Below are 19,527 nucleotides of genomic sequence, written 5' to 3'. Positions count from 1 at the left end.
GGAATCTGGGATCTCGGAGGCCCACCCTTGGAACCGGCAAGAAAAATTGCAGTATTGGAGTAATTTTACCCCACGCCGGGCAACGCGGACAATTGGTCCTGCCCCTGCTATATGGACTGCTGGGACTGTGTGGTTGGTGCAGTATGGGGAGCAGAAGAGGATTCTGCTTGGCAACTTACAGGTGATTTCTATCCGCACATTTCCTTCCCCCCGTGCAGTGCCAGACCAGCTCACAGCATTCTGGGAGCCGTAGTATTGACGCACTGGGCGTCCTACCATGTTCGTTCATCAGCCAATGACTATCTGTGCTGTTCGGGGGCGGAGCTGGCTTTCACCTGGCGGGAGGGGACTAGGTATTTCTACCTGCTATTCTGTCCTCATACTGCTTGAACCATTTTGCGCTGAAGAAGGCTTAACCTAAGCCGAAATGCATCTGCTTGAATTTGGTTTTTATTTGCAATAAAGAACCCTCCACAGACTCCCCTGCGTGGCCTCTTCTTCTTGCCCATGGAGAGGATACTGGTTTTTTATATATATATATATATATATATATATATATATATATATATATATATATATTACCTACTGGCGGTCGCCAGTAGGTATATATAGTTAGGATTTTTTCTCTATGGGATTTTTGAAAATTCTATGTCTAATAACTTTGGCGTTTGTGGACGGAATTGGCTGAAATTTTCAGGAAAATGGCACATTTTGTTTCTGAGCAGCCCTTGAAAATTTGGGGGGGGTTCGTCAAGGGGGGGCCGAGAAAAAAGGGGGGTCCCAAAACGTGTTTTTAACATTGAGTTTTCCATAGGGCGGTTGGCCTCACTTTTAGCCCGAACGGCTGAATGGATTTGCACGAAACTTGGCAAAATTGTAGGGACTGGTAGCCCGATGTGCCTTTTGTAGGTCTCAATATATGTGCTCCAGTGGATTTTGAGAAATTAACGTTTAAAAAAAGATATATATCTGTAACAGCGGACCTGGCAGCGTCCCAGGACGCGTACTTTACGCGCAACGGAGCTTTGTGAAGCGAAGCTGATTGGTTCTCCGGCGTCTGTCAACATTCCAAAAAGTCCGTAGCGGCCGCCATCTTGTCTCTCGGTAGGATCGAGAGACAAGAGGAGGTCAAAACAAAGGGGGAAATAACTATAAGGGGGCATAGTAGATCCTCGCTGACCCCCTAGGTTTGATGTGGAGGTTTTAAAAGGGCCCCGCGGGGCAAAAAAAAATAATAATAATAATAATCGAACGGCTGAATGGATTTGCACGAAACTTGGCAAAATATTAGGGACTGGTAGCCCGATGTGCCTTTGCTAGGTCTCAATATATGTGCTCCAGTGGATTTTGAGAAATTAACGTTCAAAAAAAGATATATATCTGTAACAGCGCTCCGCTTCGCGTAACGGAGGTTTGCGAAGCTGATTGGTCATTCTGTCACTGGGCTATAGTTGGGCTACATCTGGCTGATATTTGGGCTACATTTGTTTTTTTGTGTGTCTGGCGGCCATCTTTGGGCTACATTGGGCTACATTGGGCTTCATTGGGCTACATTGGGCTACATTTGGGCTCCAACATATATATAGGCTAATGTAGCCCAATATATATTTTTCAAAGTTAATTTTCGTAAAAACCACTGGAGCATATATCTTGAGACATAGCAAAGGCACATCGGGCTACCAGTCCCTACAATTTTGCCAAGTTTCGTGGAAATCCATTCAGCCGTTCGAGCTAAAAGTGAGTCCAACCGCCCTATGGAAATGAAGGAAATGAATGGGTAATTTGTAATTAGCAAATAGCTAATCGCAAACTAGGAATGGTAAAGAATCGCTATTTATTCCTTAAAGTTTGCTATTTAGGAAATGCAAAAAACTTTGATGATACATATGGCGGTTCATCTCTAACAAGATAAGAAGCATAGGGATACATTTATGATGACTGGCGCATCACCAGGGATGTGTTAGTCATTCTGTGCCGCTATTCCGTCACCTATGGTGTGCTGCATTTACAATGCGGCGCATCATGGGGCAAAAACAGCACAGATGCGTGATGTATCTGTGCCGTAAAGGTGGCGCATTGCTGGAGTTGTATCGCAAGTGTGATGAAGCTCCAGCAAGGGTCGGGGGTGCCCCTGTCGCAGGGTTTCTGTTCTCACACAGAACTGTGGACAGAGGATTGGAACCTCGGCGAATTAGGGTGTCCCAAAACTCACGTTAGTAATCAAAAACTCCTTAGCAAGCTAGGTACAGTGTCACATTGGATATAACAAACTCTCAATGTTTAGACAATCCAGAATATGAACTTATAGTACCTCAGGATACGTGGAACTCATGAACAGTCGGTCGTTATATATTTCTTAGAAACCAGAACATGGAGTTAAGAAGAACACATGTGTATTTGAAATGTTTATTTACTAATGCCGTCTTCTCAGGCGTAGTACCTTAGATAATACAAGTACACATATTATCAGTAGCAAAATTACCAGCATAGTTACTAGTACATAAAAAGCGAATGGTGATAGTATGTTAACATGCTGTAAATGAATAAGAGTTAGCAACACTTATAAGCAGCCGCGGGCCGTGGAGGGAGTTACGGTGAGGCAGGGAGGCGGGGAGGGGGAGAAGCAGGGTGGAGAATACAAGTACACATATTATCAGTAGCAAAATTACCAGCATAGTTACTAGTACATAAAAAGCGAATGGTGACAGTATGTTAACATGCTGTAAATGAATAAGAGTTAGCAACACTTATAAGCAGCCGCGGGCCGTGGAGGGAGTTACGGTGGGGCAGGGAGGCGGGGAGGGGGAGGGGCAAGGTAGAGAGGGCTCCACCCTGCTTCTCCCCCTCCCCGCCTCCCTGCCTCACCGTAACTCCCTCCACGGCCCGCGGCTGCTTATATCTCACCCTCCCTAATACACATATTATATTATTTGCTAAGAAGGTCTCTTTGTGTTGGTTTAGGGCGTGCCCATACTTTAGTGTCTTAGATTTGAAGGAATCACATCAGCATACACCAGCTCTCTCTTCATGTGAACCGCATCAACTGTTGTGTATGTGTGTTCGGCAAAGCAATATAAAACCCGCCTCATGCCCAGAATTGGCAGAAGTTGCACTTATGTTATGAGTATGAAGTCGTGGAGATCAGACCTCATAACAATTCTGTATCGTGTTGTTCTTGAAACTTTAGCACTCGCTGTACAGATATAGTTTAACAAGCAAAGCAGATAGTAGAGCAATAACATATTATTCTCATGTAAACCACGATGAACTACTAGGTGGAAAGCTAAAGCAACAACTAAGTGTTGTGTGCAGAAGTTGCAAAAAAGGAAAAATGGCGTTTAAACCGGTAATGAGCCCATGCTAACTTAACACGGTGTAAAGATATCCAGGACCTAGATGACACCTCCCCATGATCCGGAAACGAACTGTATAAGATAATAGAAGTGCCATCTCATGAGAGCAGATTGCAAGTTTATATGTGGACGGTCCGCAAGGTAAAGCATTAAAAACTAGGAAAATTTAATGCTAAAGAAAAATAAAACAGCCAAGTACTTTATCGAGTCTTAAGCCAATAGGCAAGGTAAATAATAAAAACTTGACAAATAAGTCAATGAATTGTCAATGAAATGCTAGTACTCAGCATATCAAACATGAAAAAGGTCTATGACATAACTGTGTATGCAAAATAAGCTGCAACAGCCTCCAATAGGAAGTCACCGTCTTCATCCGAAAACAGTTCAGCCATCCAATTTAAAAGCGGAAAAGAACATACGTGCTCTCCCAGCACCGGATCCTCTATCACCATCAGAGGACAGCTCGGTGGGTTTTCAAGAAAGCTCTGTTCCAAGAAAGACTGTGCTGCCGCCAGTAAATTCCAGGGACCAAGTAGTCCATGCATCAATGCCACAGCCATAATCCTTTCGCCAGGACAAACCAACTCGTGAGTAATGATAGGAGTCATCAGCTGATTAAAGTCGACGTCAGGAGAAACCGGTCCGCAGAGACACAAATCAATGGCCCAATCGAAATCACAGGTCAGGCAGTGAAATACAGGCTGGACACAGGTGAAGTAGGAGAATCGAAAAGATAATCCATATGCCGTGCTTAATATCGCCAACGGCATTGTGCCATAATATTCTAGCATGCGATTGCGGAACAGTGTCAGCAGCTGCAGGGTGGGAGGTTGCATAGGAGGGACATCCATATTTAAAAATGTAAAAAAGCACAAGAGCGTCCGCTGGTAATGCAAGTAAAAATGCCAATCCACGAACCAGAGTGGAGAAAATAGAATGAAAGGAAGCAGGGATGACTCCAAAGATTTTCTCAAATGAAGTCACGAGACCACTGGTAACAACTTTAAAAAAGTGCGCCAGGGTCTTTGTGGAGGATGTGTTAAAGATAGTCGGAACCATCTTGCTGAAATTGAAAGGCAAATCTGAATTGAAAAGGGTCTGCACCTCTGTACGGGTGTTCGCTATGTGAAGCACGAAAGTTTCACGGGCCGAACTCAAGGCCACCTCTCTCTGAGACAAAAGAGCTCTTATTCTTGCCATGCCGTTGAAATCTGTCCCAAGGTTGGTATTTGTGGCCAGATTGAAAACTCCCTATGTTCATGTGTGGGAGGAAATAGAACATTTCTGCAGCAAATAACCCGTTCACTTACTGTTACGATAAAAGGAATACTTTTAATTAACTCAGAACAATCTTCATTATTGAGCATCAAATAACTACCATTTTCCAACAACTTGAACGTGGGGATGATAGCAGGAACTGGCGTGCCTTGCAACACGCAAGCCATATTTGGTCGGTGTTTGTTGCATGAACCGTGTAACTGTATGTGCCTACACATTAGTGAATGATCTGGCGTCTCAGTGCATTCCTCTCCATTCAGATAAACTTCTTGATCATCTTTGAAACATCTGTATGTGTATGGAAGCGACCAGACCTCATGAAGAAAAGCACTACCTAAAGGTTCATAACGACCTATTGGTATATATTTAATACAATTTGAAAACTTATATAAAGCAAAAGGCAGCGTTATTAAACCGTGGATAAGGCACGTTGCCAAAAAACCCGCAATCCTCTGCTGATGATGTCACTGAGCATGTCATGAATGATGTAATATGTGACATCATCAGCAGTGGATTACGGGTAATAGTATCTCTAGTTTACTCCCCTATAGCTGTCTTTCTTTTAACATAAGTGTCTGTTTCCTTCCCTTATACTTACTGTTTTTGGTTCGCTTCTGGTTCGCGTACCGGCGAGCGAACTGGGAAGCGAACTAAGAGAAATAGAGGTTGGCACAGTTCCAAATATTGTACCAATTTTTTAATAACGGGGAGGTAGTTCTGAAAAGAACTTTTTTTTTATTGTTTTTGTTGTTTTATATTTTTTTAATTATTTTTCGGAATTTTTTTTTACTTTTTTTGAATTTTTCTGAACAGTTTTATATTTTTTTGGGTTTTTCTTGGAGGGGCAATGAAAACGATGCATTGTAAAGGGCTCAACAGGAGCAACAAAACAAAAAAAGAAGTATTTATTATTTTGGGCGTTTCGTACAAACTTGCATATGATAGTCAATAGCTCTGTTGATCAGAGTGATGCTTTTTTCTCCGTAGGAAATGAATCCATCGCAAAATACGCAGATGTGTTTTACTTCACCAAATTTCATTTGTATATTTGGCACCATCTCCCTGCCCTCTGGTCCCGTTACTTCCGGTACAACAGATCTTCTGGCCATAATAGGGAGATTATCTAGGTCGTTCCGAAACTGTGCAGCACTGTAGTTGTTAGGATGCCACCTAGTCATATGGCGATGCATTGTGTAGTTTCCGAAACTGTATTTTTTCTCGGTTCCTCTGGACAGTCTATCTTGACATATAAGGCAAGTTACGTATCTTGCATTTACTTTTTTCTGACCTTTGGGAATTTTAAAAAATTGCCAAATGAAGTTTTCTTTCCGGTGAGACGTCCTGGGCTGCTCAGGCAAAAACTGCCTCTCTTCGTGCTCGTCGTCCTGTTCCTCTTCTTCTTCTTCTTGTTGAATTATAACTTGAGCAGGTGGTCCACTCTTCCTTGGATGTGGTGGAGGTGGTGGGGAAGCACCAGCTGAAGCTACTAAAGAAGCCATTGCTCAGTGATCACAAAGGGTCTTTCTCTCACAATGATGAAAGTCAGAGTGAGGAAAGAAGGAGGGATTTTCATCGTTTGGGAAAAACAAGAGTTCTCAACCAATCAAAAGTGTTCATTTTAGATTATATGACCTAGTCTTACATCATTAGGAAACCAAAAGTGAAATGAACCAATGAAAAGTGTTATTACCAAGTCACATGACTTGCTGTGTTTACGTTAAGCGCTTTGCAGGGCCTCCCGGTTTGCTTCCAGAAACCTGCGCTTTGCGACTCGCTTCGCGTACCAGTTCGCTAACGTAGCACGTCATATGACGTATCACGCGACAACGTGAAACGTCTTGCGGACGGGAGGCGTCACGATGTTGTTTTCTAACGCGGCACTTGCGGTAAAGAAACGTTTACCGGCTCGCGGTCTATTTCGCGGCATCAAGGTCAGCTAACGGGAAGCTTCCCGATTCGCGAAGCGGGAACGAAGAAAAAAAAATATTACAAAAAAAAATTATTCATAAACATATAAAATATATTTTTGGATTTAAAGAAGAATACATTTTACAGCTACAGATATTAGCTGTTAAAAAACCAATGAAATTCACAGAAAAAAACATAGGTTATAGACCATATATAGTTAGGAATTAGCATTTACAAAACCTTGAAAATTCACTGAAAAAAACATAGGTTATAGACCATATATAGTTAGGAATTAGCATTTAGAAAACCTTATTTTACTCACACAAAACCATTGAAATTCCATATATAGTTAGTTGCACTAAGTATATATCGCGCACCCGCAATCCACTGCTGATGATGTCACATATTACATCATTCATGACATGGTCAGTGACATCACTGATGACATCACTGATGACATCTCAAATGACATCACTGATGACATCACTGATGACATCTCATTTGACATCAATGACCACATCACTGATGATATCATTCATGTGACAATACAATGCATCTCCTCACATTTTAATATAACCTCTGTTTCACCCAGTGTTAAAAAGAGAGTATAATTTTTGAAACCATTGACACACCAATACTAGTTACTACATACGCACTCACTGATTGCTACGTCTACACACACCTTCACTCATTCACCCATACAATCATTCATACATACAATCACTCATCTTTACAACACTATCATATGCACTCATACACCTATACAGACACTCACAGTCTGCCACTCATCCATGGAGTTACTCACACACCTAGTCAGTCCTGTAAAGAATCAATGACACTTCCATTTTCTTGTCTATACAGTTAAACATAGAGCACCTTACATTTTCAAACATATACTAACACATACTTACCTTCTTATACAATCATTGATACAAGTACAGATTGATCTGCACAGAGTCACACACCTCCCAGCTAGCCACACACACACTCAGTCTCCCATACAAATACTTGGGCAATCAATCAATAACCCATATAGTTACTCATATAGCTACTGATCAACACATGCAGCAGTTTACAGAACAACAGACATAATGATGCACAAATTAAGACAGTTTAGTCACTAACCCATGCACTCAGTGAGACACATTTAATCACTCACTCATACAGTCAGTCACGCACCTAAATCCTTCATCCAGACACTTATACATCTACTCATTCTTCAATATGTAAAACATATTTAAACTTTACAGAAACACACAGTCAATGGATGATGTCATCAGTGATGTCATCAGTGATGTCATTTGAGATGTCATCAGTGATGTCATCAGTGATGTCACTGACCATGTCATGAATGATGTAATATGTGACATCATCAGCAGTGGATTGCGGGTGCGCGATATATACTTAGTGCAACTAACTATATATGGAATTTCAATGGTTTTGTGTGAGTAAAATAAGGTTTTCTAAATGCTAATTCCTAACTATATATGGTCTATAACCTATGGTTTTTTCAGTGAATATATATATATATATATATATATATATATATATATATATATATATATATATATATATATATATATATATATGGGAGGATACTATTTTTTAGCTAAGACTTCTTCTTTTCTTCTCCACATGCTCCGCTTGAACATTGGATGTTTCAAAATAATTTCTTAGCCTGATCTGGTATGTGCAAGATTGATGGTGAAAAAAGCTGTCTTCAATGGCTCAATTGTCTTTCGCAACAAAAGGCACATTGTTTCTCACACCCTTCTTTACACTGCTAGCAACCAGGAGGCTATCATCATCTATTTTTGCTAGATCCAGTCTTGGAGAGCTCAGACTTTAGGCTGACCAATGGCTACCTTTTTCAGGGGAGACAGCTCTCCAGGAACTCATGTTGCTGCACGTGGCATTCTCATTTATTAAATATAGCTTATACGTTGAGCTCTCTCTACCAATTACATAACTGTGTTTACCTACATGTCGTGTTTGGCATAACACAATAAATAGGTTAATATATCATATTCATAAATCACAAAAGATTAAGGGCCATATGTAGGTAGCTAAATACCGGTCGGTAACAGCCGAAAATCGGTAATTATTCCGTTACCGAATGGTATTTAGCATTTTCTGATGTAGGAGGCAGGTTTTAAGGATTCGGTAATTTACCAATTCCTTATTTTAAGGAATCGGTAAAATACTGAATCCTTATTTTAAGGAATTGGTAAATTACCGAAGCTATGTATTCGGTATTTACCGAATCGGTAGTAGTGAATGGCTTCCCATTCATTCCTATGGGCCTCCAGGCCCATAGGAATGAATGGGAATTACCGAATGGGAATGGGAATTACCGAATCTGTAAATACCGAATCGGTAATAACGAATTTTACCGAATCTGTAAAGTTTACCAAATTTTTACCTACATTCAATTTACCGATTCCTAAATCCTGAATCGTTAAAATTCGGTATTTAGGAATCGGTAAAATTAGATTACCTGAGGAACCAGAATTCGTTCTGGGCCTAGTAAAACATGTAGTTATAGCTAGTAATTAGCGTGGTGTAGCTAATATTTAGATATAGAGATTCAAACACTAATAAGCCTGCATACATAATCACTTAGGGACTCATGTACACTTTACTGCACGTTTTTCTATATTACACGCAAACATAGCTTGACCCGACAAGCGCCATTTTGTGGCCTAGTCCGCTTCTAGCACTAACGAAACCTTTCCATTTCCATAGCCGAGGTCCGTTCCCCTGTGAAATAGTACAACTGTAGCAACCTGCTGCTTCTGCACGTTAGGCCTGTCAAGGTTATAGGTGAGGGTAGATTGGGTAAGCACATTCCAGGGGAGCGCTGTTCGGACTCTTTCGTAGTTAGCAGGAGGGAGTCACCCTCTCGACCTTGCTATAATGAACTGAACTATACTGAGGAGGGTTTTGTGTTCCATATATGGTCCTTCCTTTGCAACACAACCTGTACCAGCCTGTATTTTTCCATCTTTGGTAACGGCTTCGAAATGTAACAGTATATATGTGAATCGCTGATAATGTGCCAGCAGTCTTCTTGGCGGACCTCGTGGGGTTAGGTCACAAGGAACATTGTTGTAATAAACGATTGGACCTTCTACACTGCCAACTGATTGATTATTGGTAATTGGTATTGGGCTATTTGTAAGTATAGCTCTATTTGGGTTGTAATTATTTTTCGGTACTTCAGTTGGCGACTCCGCCGGGACTCCGCGTTGGGGTCGTCCCTCTGTAATCAGAAAAGACGGGACATTGAAAAGGGTGATCTTGATCGGGGGGGAAGGATCGACCGAAGAATTGGGGTCCGCTCCGCTCTCCCGATCGAGAGAGAGCCCCGCTGCTAGTGACGCCGGAGTCCTTCGGGTGTAACCCGAGAATGGACCACGTTGGTCCACAAGAATTGGCAGTGGAGAACGCCCAAGCAGACCCGAGTGCACCAGGTGAGTGATTCGTCTTGTTTCATGTTGGATATCCTTTGGATTTGAATTTGGAATTTGGAATTGGGTGACTTTTGGTCTGACTGGGCAGTATTGAGGCTGCACGGGCAGATGCTCCTGTTTAGGATTTTGGAAAATAACTAGAGATCAGGACTAGACGCCTTGGTGTAACTTGTGGAAAAGTTCACACTTGGCCGGACTGCTCTCGGAAACGCCGGCGGCTGAGATTGGGTAGCACTCGGACAGATCTGGAGCGACGCTTGAAAAAGCGGGCTTAGCCGGAGTAGTTCGGGAGGTGAACCATGAATGCTGTCGGATGGTCCGTAGGTCGATCTGTGGTTTCAAGGAGCCTGTGTGGCTATCTCTAGGCAGTCTAAGGACAAGACTGTTTGATTTCTTTTGGGTCTTCTTGAGATTTGGAAAGAGTTCTCCATAGGTGGGAGTCGACGGGCTCCACCTTTTGTTTGAAAACTACGTTTGTTGTGTTGTTTTACGTCAATGTGAAACTGTAGTCACTTTATTAGTGCAAGATTGTAAGAGTGGATTTGAATGCAGAACGTGGCCATGTGTATGTGAGTGCTGTAAATAATACCCGTTCTTTTCAGCTGCCAGTCTAGCCGAAGAGCAATGCCGTGTTTCAGTAAACTATGCTGTATTGGCAGAGGAGGTGCAAGGATGGATGAAAGCCAGCCAGCTCCTCCAGAGGGAACTCCTAGCCATGATATGTACTGTAAGCATGGTATTGGACCCCTTTTTTTTAATACATTGTGGAATAAATACTCTAAAGACAATGTAGAACTCCAGTGGCCAAAGACGGGATCTTTCGATGAGAAAAAGATCCAGTATCCCCAGGAACGTCTGTTCGCTAAACGAAGCAGGCAATCCATGTTTGATACCCTTAACAAATGGTAGAAAGAGGCGAAACGGAGACGCATACGGTCCAAGAAACTAATGAAGATACAGCAAGGGCAGACTGTAACTCAGAAAGCCATTGCTCATGATAAAAATAAGACCGAGCAAAACATCGAGTATGCGGAGAGACAGTTTAGACTACAAGTAGATTAAAGTTATGTGACTCGAAATGAAGCGGAGGATGAAATAGAGGATTTGTTGAATGCGCGGCCCCCTCCCCCGTATGCGCCTCAGTGCTTGTATCCCGCTCAGCCTCTCCAACCGGCCACAGCTCCGCTGGCCTCCGCCCCGGGGGCAGACGTGTCTCTCACTTCCCTAGGTACTCCTCGTGCCAGTCCTACCTCATCGGGAGACACGGCTGCTCTCCTCCCTGATGTATGGCAACCCCCGGTCTTCTCGAGTGGTCTTAACACCCTCGAGTCCCATTTGGACCTCTTAATCAGCTAGTACGACCCCCGGAGATAGGGAGCACACCCGGTTGGAGGAGCATGGTGGTATGAAAGCTAGACGACTATTCACGAGAGCTTCCGTGGAATATGGTGAGAAAGAAGCTGTAGCGGATCAGGCGGCTAAATGGATGCGAAACAATCTATACACGGTAACTGATTTGTGGAGTACCATAAAAGATCTCAAACCAGTTATGCAACAACATGCCCTATATAAAATGTCCTGCTACCTTATAGAGGCCTGGGAACTATGCTTCCAGGATGGGATGGCACCCCAAATACTGTATAACATCCGAGACAGGACTCGTAGGTTCAACATGGACCCTGCAGAAGTGTATAAGAATGTAGATACCTTAGTAAAATATCGAGGCAGGATGTTTGTAAAAAGTCCAAATTGGACTTCTCAGTATCCCATGAGAGAAGTACACCCTATCTTTCATCCCGAGATTCCTGAAACGCGTGACAATACTGACCAAGTTGTAAGAGCTCGAGTGGAAGCTCGTTTTCAGGAGCAATGGGTGTACGCTCCGTGGAAAAGGAGTGAGCTCCTTGCCTTAAAATCACAATTGCCTGACCACCGCAAGAACCCCACTGCCTACTACAAAGAGCTGACTGAGGCTGCAGCCTCGGCCGTAATGACGGTAGCAGATATCGAATTATTTTTCGGGTTATTGGTGCCGGTCGACATATGGCGACAGGTGCATGACACCGATCATACTGCGGAACTAGGGGGGACTTGGGGCGAATTGAAAGACTGGGACCGAGACTGCAAACCCGGAGATAAGCCTAGAAACAAAACAATCACTTTGCCAGCAAAGGTAATAGCTTACATGCATACACTGATTCCCCCCCCCGTAAGGTTGACTGGGATAAATTGACGGCTTGTAGACAGAAGAAAGACGAGAGTGTTTCGGACTTCTTCACTCGGTTCGAGGGGGTTTTCATTGATTTTAGTGGACAGGATCTGGCAACGGAAGGTGGGGTCCGGTTGTTTGTGAATAGGTTTGTAACCAATTTACCACCCGAAATTTCTACTCGGTTACAGGCTGCCGAGAGTACCTGGACCACCTCTACCCCCTCTGTGATACTAAGTATGGCCCAATATTACGAGCATAGGGAAAATGAGAGCAAGGATAAAGTGGAAAAGAAGGCCAAGGATCTTAAGACTCGAGTACTGTTGCAGCAAGTCGTCCGTTAAGGCTGGGCTATTGCGTAATGACACAATCAGGGGTTGCATGTATAAATTAAACAAGAGAGGCGATAAGGAGGAGCCCTGGGGAACCCCGCAGGTCAGCCTCGTTTTTTTGGCCGAGAAGTTGGCCAGGCGGACCGCCTGGGATCGCTTGTGTAAAAAGGAGGAAATCCACTTAAGAGCCAAGCCCTGGATGCCAGCATTGCTGACACGATCGATCAGGAGGTCATGATCGACCGTGTCAAAAGCAGCTGACAGGGCCAAAACCACCAGGGCCTGGGTGGTGTTTTTATCAGCTCCTCTCCTAAGCTTGTCCATGACTGCCAGGATGACTGACTCTGTGGAGTGTACTGGTCTAAATACTGCCTGCCGGGGATCGAGAAACTGAGAGTGCTCAATAAATGAGCTGAGACAGGGACAGGGCAGGTAAGGAAAACTTCTTGCAAGATTTGTGGAGGGCAACAATCGTTGGGGGAGCCACATCCCACTTTTTTTAGAAGGGCCAAAAACTCTTCTCTGGAGATCAGGGGAATTTGGTCCAGCGTAATGGCATTTTTACATGTAATGGGAGGGATGGTTGGGGGTGTAGGGGTGGGAATGTTGTTTTTAATCAGTGGGTTGTGTTTGTGTATTTTGAAAAATTGAAAAAGAAAAAAAGTTAAATGCAAATATCCCAACGTTAATTAAAGAAGCGTTTGGGTACCGAAAAGTTTGTTGAATTTATGGTGTCAGAGGAACGCTGTTGTTGCACAATAGAACTTCTTCAAGCTGCACCCTGGGTTCTTTCAGAATAAGGCACCAAAGCACGGGTGATCTGCACCCCTATACGATTTGTAGCATTAACTTCTTTGGCCAAATTATCCTCAGTACATGTACTACATGTAGTTCACAGACTCTTGCCTAAAATAATCAATAGATTATTCTCATGTTGTCTTGCTTGCCAAAGATTGAACCTCTCATAGTCCAGATTGAGTTAGTGATCAAAGTGACCATTGAGTGTGGCCAATGCCTCTACATAGTTATTTTTACCACCTGTATCAAATTCTCAAACGATTTGCACACTTCTTCCACAACAATCGCTTGACTTTGCCAGATGTTCCTTGTGTGGGTATGATATAGTTATTGAGTGTTCCCAACCACATCTTCCATCCGGGTGCTGCAGTGGCTGGTTCCATTAATTCACTAAATGGCAGTAGCACTGCCATACATGACAGTACAATTGGTATTCTTTGAACTTGAGCGTGCAAAGGAGGGTCCTTGCAAGGCAGTCTCACAATTGAGGTGTAGTGCTGCTAGAAGGTGCTGTTCATCAGTCATGTTCTGTGTTGTACCTTCTACTGCCTGACTTCCTCTTGCTCTGTGTTGTTCAAGACTTATGAATGTGATTGTGTTGAGTGTCCAGTGTTTTCATATCTAAAGTCCTTTTACTGTCCAGTGTCCTTTCAATGATAAGTTGTTTTCATTCCTTCTTGGCATCTTTGGGAAACTAAATACATTTACGTATTCAATCCAGGTAGATATTCAGGCTTCCTTGTTGTTTCAACTTATGGTCCCTTGAAGATTTTGTTATTTTCATTCATCCCTGCCAGCCTCCCTTGCAAAGTCACTTTGTGCGGGTGCAGTGGCATCTGCTCAATGCCAGTATCCGCCTGAAGCACATATGTCTTCAACACACCTCCTCAGCAGCACTTCCATCACTTAGTGCTCTGCCCTTCCACCAGCTCCTTGGCTCACTGTCCACTACACAGCAGGGCTGTGCTGAAGGCGAGCAGGGGGCTCACCCTCAGCAGCTGCACCTTCAGTGGGGCTGGTAAGAGCACGAAGATCCCTACCAACCTGGTACACATTGACACACCTCCGAACCAAGCTAGTCAAGCCACATCATGTCTTGAAGTAGTTGGTGGGTTCACGCATTGGTCACCTTACTTTGGCATGCTGAGCAGTGACAATGGGACGATCCTCGTCACCGGTGTAGGATCTAGGGACTGACCCGGGGCGAAGCATGCAATGTCCTAAGTGCAGCAAAAGAGATGTACACTCCTGCACCGAGTATCTGAACAAGACCCCCAGCAGTCTATGTCCAATGTATTAGGCCCTCAGCTGCAAATACACTGAGGCCGAGTGGCTCACTATGGCATCCATTAGTGTGGAGCTGAACAGCTGCCAAGCAGTGCCAGGACTATATGACCTGTCCTCCCATAGTCCCAAACATGTATTCTTTTAAACTACCGGATCTAAGTACTTTGCACAGCTCCTGTAGCTTTAAAAAAATAAAAAAAACATGTAGCTGCTTCATCTCACGCTGGCACCGTAGTACCAACTCTACCTTCTTTGCAAAGTTAAAGCGCACTATACTTCAGAATGGCCGGGTTACTTACTGGTAATCTTCATTACTCCGAGTCCAGGCCTTCCGAGATACTGTTTTTTCCCACCCGCCTGCCCGGGGGGGGATGAGGGAATTGATTATGGTATAGAGGATTGTTGTACCTTGCTTGTTTATATACAGGATGGGATGTCATTACTTCTCTTCTTTTCTACTGCCACATAGGAATGTTGGCCATATTGGGAGGATTATTTTGTATGTCAGCTAGGTAACAGGTTCTGCAGGACAGAGATATAATCTCGCAGGTAAGGCGGTATTTAGGTCCCACCTTGATGGAGGCAACAGCAGTGACCCACAGATCAAACTAGAACCGCTTATGAGCATCCTCCACACAGTCACATGACTTCTCTTGGGACTGGGGAAGTATGACTGGATCACCCTATACTTCAGTAACTCCAGTGGCACCCCCTCTCTGCCACATAACATTCAAGTTTGCAGCTTCAGCTTCACCTTCAAAGCAGTGAAAAATAATGCAAAACACTGCTTAAAAGACAGCATCTAGGTTTTCAGTGGCCAATGCAAAACATGCAGCGAAGACATTGTCAGGCTGTAGATCTGGCCCCCATCATGAGGGCCCACAGAATGAGGTATTTATAGGAATGTGGGCATACACATCCCTCATAATACCTCCGACCCCAACATTTCATTAGCTAAAATCTGGTAATATATCTGGCTGAGAATGGGCTGAACATTTTAGAATTGCTACAGGAATTGGGTGCAATATTCATGGTTCCTGTCGTAATTCCACATTCCTCGTAGGACCATCGGGGGGAAACTCAGACTACTACAGTCTTTTTGCATCCTGGAATAACAAATACCTCTTGTATCAGCAATTTAGGGTAAAGGAATACTAACGTGGTATTCCCATACAACTGTAATAGAGCGCCATGATGTGCAAGAAGACCAGAGGTCTGGTTCTAAGGCGTCATTCTGACAAAGATCTACCATGCACTGTATTCCCTTCAATAAACAAACATTGGCAAAGTCAAAAGGTCTCGACAATGCCAGAGCTATTGACCTTGTCAATGTAAATGTCGTTTAGCCATGATGTATAGCAGCACATCTGCTGTTCAACATGAATGAAAGTCACTGAAAGCGCAGAATCACAGGGGTCTTCACCACCTTGCTGAGTTTATTGTCTTGCCCCTCCTAACGCAATAAAGCGCTATGATGTGGCCTGTGCTGGCCACATCATAGAGCTTTTTTCAGTGACTTTCAGCCATGCCGAACAGCAGATGTGCTGCTAGTCAGCATGGCTAAAGGACATTCACATTGACATGGCCAATAGCTCGGAAACTGCAGAGATCTATTAACTTTGCCAATGCTTGTTTTGTGTTGGCTGGGTCTTGTTGAACAAATGTTGAAGTGATAGTGAGAAACAGTTTGAAGAGCTTCAAAGTGATGCAAGGATGTGGCATAACACCCAGAGATGCCGACAGGGGAAATGGGGAACCAGGTTCGAATCTCGGGGTCGCCTGAACAGTTTGTGATTCTGGGCAAATCACTTACGCTTCCCCTGCATACAGCAAAGAATGTGTCATTGTGTAATGTAAATGGTGAGCACTTAAAGCACTCCAATACCATCATCTGGTGTTAGTACTATGGCAAGATGGAGGATGGAACAAGAGCTCCAATACCATCGGATTGTGCAAAAAAAAGATAATAATAAAAGCAGCAGCGATGAGGGAGGTGGTGGGGGAAGGGTCAAGCAGGGAAGCAGGAGGAGATGGGGAGATGCGTAAGCAACAACAGGAGAGGGCGGACGGAAGCAACAATGAAGGGGGAAAAATTACCTTAATTGAAGCAGGATCAGCGACATAAATGTATGTGTCATTGTGGAATGCAACTAGTGAGCACTTAATTTGCTCCAATACCATCAGCTCATGTTCACGCTTTGGCAAGCCGGAGGATGAAGGACAGAGCGAGCGAACAAGCTCCCAATACCACTGGATTGTGCAAAACAAATATTCAAGTGCAGTTCATGTTTTCATAACTTTATAAGAAATGCATTTGTTTATGTAAACGTGCATGCATTTTAGTGGTATGTGTGTATGTGTGTAATGGAGACTATGGAAGGCCGGACTATGGAACAAGCGCTCCAATACATTGGATCAAACAATCAAACAATAAAAATACAAAAAATAAAAAGCAGCAGTGACGAGGGAGGTAATGGGAGACCTTTCAAGCAGAGAAGCAGGAGGGGATGGAGAGATGGGCAAGCAAGGATGGGGAGAGCGGAAGGAAGCAACATAAAAGGGGTGAAAATAAATACCTTAATTGAAGCAGGATCCGGGACAAAAATGTATGTGTCATTGCGGATTGTAACTGCTGAGCACCTAAAGCCCTTCAATCCCATTGGCTCGTGTTCGCACTATGGCAAGACAGAGGACTGAGCAAGTGCTCTAATACCATCAGAACATGTTGTTAAAACACAAAAAAAAAAAAAAAAGTTTTGTTTGTGTTTTAACAACTTTTTAAGAAATGCCTTTGTTAATGCACACATGCGTTTATTTTAGTGTGTATGTGCACAAGAGAGAGGGCATGAAACCACAATATATTCCTATGGAGTGCTTGAAAACAAGACAAAAATAGCTGCTTAAACCGGGAGCAGTCTAAGGAGACATGTACTTGATCCACGTGCTATGGGAGGGCCAAACACAAGAAGAGGGCATGATGCCAGAATGCCAGGACGAATAGCATCAAAGAAAAGGAGAGTGACGCTGCAGTGTACCAATGGTAGGAGATGAGCAGCCTTTAAGCCGACTGAAAGAACACATCACTTATCTTTGAGATAGTTCATGAACTGTCTAGCCGAGACCTAAAAACAAACGAATTCAAACAGGCGAAACCTACTGGCTTTTGCCAATGCTTGTTGTGTTTAGAAACATGGAGATTAAGTGATTTATCTGTAATCACAAAATGTGGAACTGAGGCAAAGGCCAGGCAGATGATATGGCGTCTATTCGGAAAAGGACGTGGCCTAAGGGCCAAAGCTGCGGACTATGGAGCTGGTAAACTGGGTTTAAATTTTGCCGTCGGCTCAACATCCTTGATTTTGGGCAAATCACTTAATCTCGCCATGCCTACAAAAATGTATGTGTCCTTGTGTAAAGTAACTGGTGCTAATGTAAAGCGCTCTAATACCTTCAGATGGTGTTGGCACTATATATAACTGAGCAAAAAAAGTAACTAGTGCTACTGTAAAGAGCTCGACTACCTTCGGGTGGTGTTGGCGCTATATAAAACTGCACACAAAAAACAGAAAAAATCACAGTGTTAGGCTGGTTTACAGGAGTGAACATAAGAAAAATAAATTGCATCTGCAATCACATTAAAAGGACTACTCTTGCCACGGACACAGAGGGGCAGGCGGACCTTGAGCCAGCCTGGCTCCTTTGAAAAAAATTCAAGTTAAGCAAAAATGGCGCATATAAACCCTTTACTGGTAATTGCGGAAAAAGTAAGAACGTGTCCAGATGACTGAAATCTGAGGAAATAGAGACGCACCCTATATAATTGCGAAGCAACAAGGTGAGACACGAACAGTTCAATAATTTCGCACAGGAGAAACATGGCTATTCAATTAAAGCAGAAGACACTGGTACTTTAGAAGCTCTGACATGCCCTGTGATAAACGGATTTGGAGAAAGTGGAGTTTCCACTTCCAAATGGTGGTGTGCACAATTATACTCAGACCTATTTGGTCTTTATCAATCTTTTTCGAATTAAATGAATGATTCTTACAAAATTGATCTATATTTCAGTTCGAAGAAATTTATTTGTTTCATTTCTTTCAGTTTTTAATTTATGCAAATTTGTTCTCTGCAAAAACCTCATACTTCTACATTCCACATCTACCCAATGCATTTCGGGTCCAGAGTGACCCTTCCTCAGGGGTCTGTGTGGGAAAAAAACAAGGAAATATTTTGAGCCCATCGGCCACATATTCAAGCATATATTGCAAAATTACATTATACACAAACATTGTAATGTCTTGTTACATCTTTGTAATTCATTCTATGGAGAGGAGCTAAAGAAAAATTGGTTGAAAATATTCATGTCCTCAATTCGCAACATGAACGAATCAAATTCACACACCAAATTAATCAACATGAATTATCATTTTTGGATGTTAATATGACCATTGTAAATGGACAGATATGCACGAGTGTACACATCAAAGACACTGACAGAAATAGTGGCTTGCACTATAATAGTTTTCATCATCACTCTCTCAAAAAACATTTACCTTTGTCCCAATTTATCCGCCAGAAAAGAATCACGTCTGATCCAAATGACCTGTCAACTATTATCAACAACCAGGTCCAAAAATACTTGAAACGCGGTTACCCTAAGACTTTACTACAAGAAACTAAAACCAAAGTAATGGCAATGAGTAGAGATTCCCTTCTCAAGAAGAAAGAAAAAACTGAGACCAAACTCACAGTATGTGTGCTGAAACACTCAATGCAGACCACTCAGATTACCAACATCATGCGAAAACACTGGCCGCTCATAACGCAAGAACCTGACCTTCAACCACTTTTTGCGAACCAAATAACATTTGCATACAATAGGTCTAAGA

The sequence above is a fragment of the Lissotriton helveticus genome, chromosome 7 (assembly GCF_964261635.1).
Source record: "Lissotriton helveticus chromosome 7, aLisHel1.1, whole genome shotgun sequence".
NCBI classification, from domain to species: domain Eukaryota; kingdom Metazoa; phylum Chordata; class Amphibia; order Caudata; family Salamandridae; genus Lissotriton; species Lissotriton helveticus.
The sequence above is the reverse complement of the archived record's forward strand: the minus strand, read 5'-3'. Positions refer to the sequence as shown.